The sequence below is a fragment of the Clupea harengus genome, chromosome 12 (genome assembly GCF_900700415.2).
Source record: "Clupea harengus chromosome 12, Ch_v2.0.2, whole genome shotgun sequence".
Classification (NCBI taxonomy): Eukaryota; Metazoa; Chordata; class Actinopteri; order Clupeiformes; family Clupeidae; genus Clupea; species Clupea harengus.
Window position 1 is genome coordinate 19,365,989 of NC_045163.1, and position 7,001 is coordinate 19,372,989.

The window sequence follows — 7,001 nt, forward strand, 5'->3', positions numbered from 1 at the left end:
AAAAGGAAAAAACATATTTATAAATACTAAGTATTCCTTACAGTAAGACTAAACTCCTTTTTAGGCTAACTGAGCATTTCTCAGCCTGTGCCAGGTGCTGATTGGTCGCCAGTATGATATCCTGATTGAAGATCTCGTCTTATCTACAGGATGCTTATTGGTCCAAATTGGTCTCTCAGTCACTCAGACAACTGTAGTTTTTCTAGTAATAGTGAACTGAAAGTTACGCGAGTCTCTTGTGTGTCAGATACAGACAGAGGAGAGGAGTGGAAAGAGGGAGAGAGAGGGGGGGGGAGAGAGAGAGAGGGGGGGAGAGGAGGAAGGAAGGTGTGAAGAGAAAGAGAAGAGAGCCCTGATGTGCAGTAGGGCTAAGTCATCTCTTGTGCAGGTGCAGATTCCAACCCCTCCTGTAATCTACTGATAAATATTATTATAATTATTATGATCTGTGCAATGGCTGATAAACCAAGGGTTGTTTTACTGAGAATGCGTGTGGGCTGAGAATAAGGTGTGTGTGTGTGTGAGAGAGTAAGAAAGAAAGACAGGGTGAATGTGTGTGTGTGTGTATGCTTCATACAGATCTGCTCCTTCAACCCAGTGATCGTGAGTGATTGCTGCGGTGATACTGGCGTAGGGGTTTAGTAGCTTTTGTGTAGTGGATAAAACCCATTGCATGTGGTAAATAGATATTACAACTCATGTCAGTAAATCCTTAAAAATAATTAATTGTGTACTTTTTTGAATAGTCATTTACTTCCAAAACTGAGCTCTATCATGAAATAAATATTTCTCTTTTGTCTATGTTTTGGCCTTGGATAGTCATTCATGCTTCGACCCATAAGTAAGAGTTACGAAGATCAAAAACAGAACTGTTCAGAACTGTGCTCTACAAGAAGAACAGACTAGCACACAGACACACACCATTTTAACAGAAATTTAGAATTATTAGAAAATTACCCCTGAAAACAGATATTTGTCTGAGAGACAAACAAGAGACAAATATCAACATAATAATTCTTTCTCTTTCTCACACACATTCTGTCTTTAACACACACACACACACGTCACCACCTTGCTGGCAGAGGAAGTCTGTGGCACCAAGGAACCACATAAAGCTGAAGAGTTATGGGGCCGTAGTCCCTCTTATTTAAATTGAGTGGCAACTTCAGAGAGGGATTTATTAACATCATAGATCTTCATCTTAAGTGCCTGCCATTTAAGTAAACAAGCCACAGCTGTGATATACATTGCTACCACCAAGGGGAGCCAAATCACCTTTTCAGTGAAACTCGGGGAAAATTACATTACAGAGAAGTCTTTAAAATTGAATGTGCCCTCAACAAAAACCTTATATAGGAGCTCATCTTGGAATCACATGCTTCTCAATGCAGGTAAATAGCCTTAATCCACCACTGACTGTTTTTGAGGACAGAATATAGGTCGGCCTACACGCTGGTCCTGCTACACTGGCTATAGCTAAACCCTCAATCTGTGTACATTTACTGCCCTGAAAATGAAAAGGAACTCATGGTAATTTACAATCTTCCATGTTTCAGGCGTTTACCCATATATTTAGGTTTACTGCCCATGTGTCTGATAGTCAAGAATGTGGTGTCCCTTAGAATATATGCTTGTACTTTGGTGAAGTTCTTTATCTTTTTTGGTAGAACATTCTTCATGTTTTTCCACCCATGGACTGAGCCCTATAGCTATTGCATATTGGAAAGTCTTTTTCATGGTCTGAACCACAGATAAACCGCTCTGAAGGTTTGTATAATTTCACTGTAGATGAGTTTTGTTTCAATTTCCTCTGTGGTAAGTTGAAATACCAATGACCAAATATAATCATGTTTTCTTAGAATGACTTTATATTAATCCAAGTGAGGATCAAAAATGTGATCTGGTGATCCATGGTTTTACGTGTTACATGCATAGTTCAGCTTAGGGGAAATGTCCAAACTGTCACAGCGTGGTTTATTATTTGACTGCGTTCACTCAGTTCCATTCCCTTATGAAAATAATAGACTGAAGACTAACATTGTTGGGAAGGATGTCAAGGAAAATATTTAGCTCCTGGCCGGACAAAGTCCACCATTGTAGCATCTCCTTGGATGGCATACACTGAGGATTTACAAGGAGTCTGAGGAGATTGTGAAGGAATGCTGAAATATTGTTGTCTGTCAATCTGAGCCAGAGCTGTCTGGAACATGTGGGAGAGGCATGCGATTACTTCTTCAGACAGCCTGAGTTATCCTGCATGTTTAATGCATGATCTGAACACAAAATAACTGACACAGACACTTGAGTTATTGGAAAGCCTTCTAATACCTTGAGTGACGATTTCCTATCAATTTCAGTTACATACCGTCCGTTCGTTGGGCGTCTGTTTGTATTGCCTCTGTAGGGGGTTGCCATGCAGAGCTCATCAGCCTGCATGGAAACTGTTTGAGATATAGGCCTACCTCTCGGTTTGGTAACGGTGGCGTTTAATTGCACGGGAACTCGAGCTGATGGACAGTTTCTCTCACTGTGTGAAATGACTACGCGATGGTCCCTCTGTAGCGCTCTAAGGGGGACAGGCTATTACCGAGAAATATCGCACAGTGTAGGCAAGGTTCACATTTCTCCGTCTAACCACATACTGTATCTGGTCAGAGACACGGGAGGCATTTGTTAAAACTAAGTATCATATCACTCAAGACTCCATGACAGAGGGTTTTTATACAACAGACCATGTCAAAAAGGCATTTGTGCTTCTAAAAAATGTGCTTTTAAATGCTACTAATACAGTTGAATGATGCGCAAAGTAGGCTTAAAGCATCTCTCAACTGTTAGATATCATCTGCATGGTACAATGCAGCTATTTTAGTCAAACCCACGAGCCTGGAGTTTTCGGAATACCCACCCACAACATCGCCTCTTCCCCTCTCCCTCTCTGGCTTATGAGTGCAACTGACGTGCTTGCATCCAATCCAGTGTGGTCCCTGCCTGCCGATGTATTCCCCTGAGAAACGATGTGTTTACCAACAAACTCGCTGAAATAAGGGATCTCATCCGAGAGTGGCGCACGCACGGCTGTTGTCTCCGCGATCATCTATATAGAGAGACATTGCAGGTACGCTATTTCACTCTTTATCTCCAAGTCAAGCATGGACATTGGCAATGATCCGTCAGCATTTGGTATCCTGCCTTGCCTTTATTTCATCATTTTGATCGAAGTATATGAAGAGGCTTTCTAGAGTTAGATGGGCAGTTGTTTTCACATTGGTATTTAAAAGGTGAGAACTTTTAAGATATTGACTGAATGTCATTTTAGGCGGCTCACAGACAACTTGTGCAAACGAAGATATCGATGTTGGCCGCCCTATACAATTGGTCATATTCTACAAGACCCAATTGTGTTATCATATTTCATCTGAATATCATTTGATTTTATATAATCTGATGCCGTAGCGTGTTTTTCTTTAGAACGCCGGGACTATGGCCGCTGATCTAAGTTCACTGTATCCCTCTATAAAGGAGTCAACACAGGACTGGCTGTAGGCTAAAGTCGTATTGACTGTGTACCGTTTACTCTCGGGTAAGCTGTAGCCTATCTGTCATCTGTCATCTCTGTGGGCTAACACGCACTGGACACCTAAGAGCAAGAATCAGAAGTTAGAGATCTGAAATGTCAGCTGTCATTGCGCCCTATAGCTGAACAATAGTCTATTTGATGTGTTCTTCTGATAGTCACATTAGAAGCTACGGACGCTGATATCCCTAGTTAAATATTTGTGTGAGTTTCGTTGTAGACTACCATGTTTTACTCAATGCGAGAAGGCAATTAAGATGTAAAGATAATATCCGAAGTGAAGTCATTTTAAATTATGGTTGAATGGCTTCGTAGCTTATTTCTCTCTCTCGGCAGAGACGCCAAAATAAACTCAGGTGGACTTTTGCTCACACAATCGATTTGCCTCACGCAGTTTGTGCATGAGATTCAGACTGCACTATGCCAAAGCGCCGAGGGCGAACGTAGTTTGTTTTTTTTAGATGATGTTGCCCCTTGTGATAACGTTTTAATTTGTCTCTATCCCTCTCTGTTTTCCCCTCGACATTTCGCTTCTAAATGTTATGGCTCGGGCTATGTTGTGCAGTTGGCTGGCAAGCTGATGGCAATGGCATATTTGGGATTTGGCGTCTGGCTCTCTTACCTAGTTTGAAGGCTATATTGCAAATAATATGTAATCGTCGTCAGACAGGAATGTTGTTTTATGACGCTTAAAAATGCGCCTGGATTAAGCTAAACGCGCTGCGCTTATAAGAAGCCTTCCAGATGGATACCCGGCCAGTCATGCGAACGCATCGGACGCATCCTGCTGCGATATGCCGCTGCTCCCACACTGATTTGATCCAGGGTATAGTCGGGGTATGAGATGGTTTGGCAATTGAGAATTGGCTCTGGGAAACAAAGTTGAAATAAACAAAGTTGTGTGGCCGGTTTACAGAAATGAGTTTTGACACTTATCTTTAAATATCTCTGTCCACAGCTAAATGCGAGTCACAATTTAGCTGGAGGTGTCTGTTTTGAGAAGGTGATTTTTTTTTTCACATTAGGGACGCTAACAAAGCTACTCCTTCCTAGATGCCTGACTGTATGCCAATGTGTATAAACTGGGGATACTTTTGCTGTGTGTAAAGAACTGTAAGGTGGTACCATGTACATCATTCTGCATGTACGTCTTCCTCCAGTTTGACAACCATCGAAAAAACAGTATGGCAGTGCAGTTGTAAAACATAAAATGAAATAACGCATGATATAAATTGCATTTGACTTCAGAGCCCCAGAATAAATATGGTGGTCTAGTAAAAAAACAGAGAAAAAGCAGAGCACTTGTAACTGCCTTTTACTGCACTGACACCGTGACCTATTGCCAAGAATTTTTGAGCTGCTCTTCACATGGGAGCTGTGCAGACTGACCATGGCGGCTCACGGGCTTGCCTCTAGCCGCGGCTCAGGTGCACTGGCCCACAGGGCGGCAGCAGGTCACACTGTGCAGAGAATGAAACCTCCTGTCACTGTTTTTGTGGCGTTGGCCAGGTTCAGTACGTGAGGCATCTTCACTTGCCACTCGCTGGCCTAGTTGTATTAGATTACCCTCCCCATCTCTCAGTGGATAGCCTCCTGTGTGCACAGTGCACTCAAGATCTGCTAATTTTGCCTATGCTGCAAGCCTTCCAAAATCATTCCTGTATTATGTTACATCTATTAGGTTTCAGATTTATCGAACTGGAGGAAAAACAGAGCAGTTGCTATATCGTCTTTATTGTCACATTTTAGATATCACTCATAGCTTTATGCATGTGTTGTAGGCACTCTGAGAAAGCCTGTGAAGATCTGTATATATCCGGCCAGAAAAATGAGGAGGGGTTTTGTCCCGCTGTTTTGACATGACGATCGTCTGCACAGTTTCTCCAGACGAAGACACAAAACAAAGCGTCCAGGGCCCGCCGCTCCTCCCTGGGGCGGGTCTGACACGTACACAGAGCGGAGGGCCACAGACAGTGTGTTCCCTCTGAGAGAATCACAGGCACACACACACACACACACACACTATAAAATAGGGTGATATTGATGGAATGAAACCCAAAAGGACTGTATTACTGGTTGTGAAATAGGTGACAATCGCCACAGGTTTGTCCGGTCAGAACAATAACGGATGCCAATGTTCCAATGAGGTCTGATTTATTGCACACACACACGAAGTGAAGACATGAAGTGGTTGATGAATGATGCCCGTGAATATAATTATCCCGTGTAAAGGGACTTATATCCACATTTGAATCCGTGAACTGACTGATATAATCCGTGTTTGAACCGTGATTGAGTTGATTGACTGATAGAATCCGTGGTTTCTATTAAACATCACAAATGACAAATATATACAATTAAATACAATAAAGATGATATATACAACAAGAATGAAACAGTATATACACTATGAATATTACGGCTATGATTAACTACGGATATGTTCCTTTCACACCGTGCCGCGTAACGGTGAACATTCCATTTATCCCGTAATAACAGTTACTGATTGAAGTGACGGTAACAAGTGAAATACAAATTATACAGATGACACATATCACAAACACTCACATTCTCAATGACGCACGGCAAGAATGAAAGTGAATGTCTCTGATCGTGATATTGTCCGATGTGCTCCTTGATGATGACTTCTCCAACACCGCTCGACTTGACCCACAACTTGGCCAGAGGAGGGTCGGCCTTATATAGTGTAGATGAAGGGGAGCCTTGAAACCGTTTAGAAACTGTTGGGGTTTGACCAAATGGTCAGTGAAATTCCACTGTGCACGAGCCCCACGGAACTCTGGGATCAACTGATAGGCTGACCTTTCATGGACCCCAGGTCCCGTGAGTGGCCGGCACAGTAGGGGTGCACAGCTGGATGCAGCTGGTGAAGCAGCCTTTTTAACACACACACACACACACACACACACACACAAACAGAGCTCTCGCTCCTGCCTGCCTGCCTGATGCTGCTGTAAATATCAAACAGACCAAACGCTGTTCCCATTTTCAGGGTCTGTGTGAACAATACAAACAAGCAGTGAAGTGGTTTCTTCAAGGAGTCTTCAACTCTCAAGAACAAATCTGGTTCCTGTAGGAACCGTTTTAGGTGATATCTGGAACATTTCTATGTGCCTCTGACCAAAAAACGAATACGTCCCTCTGCAAGTCTCTCCTCATTCCTAATTGCCTTATTAATGGTATGATCACCCAATACCACAACATTCAAATGGATTGTGCTTGCTGTAGCCAAACGTTAAATTAAAAAAGAATTCAACAAATTCATGACACAAGATTAATTGCAAATAAACAAACTAACAAAAGAAGTATTTGTTATGAGACAATAAACGCACAATTATCGTTTTTCAGAAGGCAACTTAATGGGACCTTTGTGGTTGAGTGTCTCTGATGAAGATTTATGGTGTTA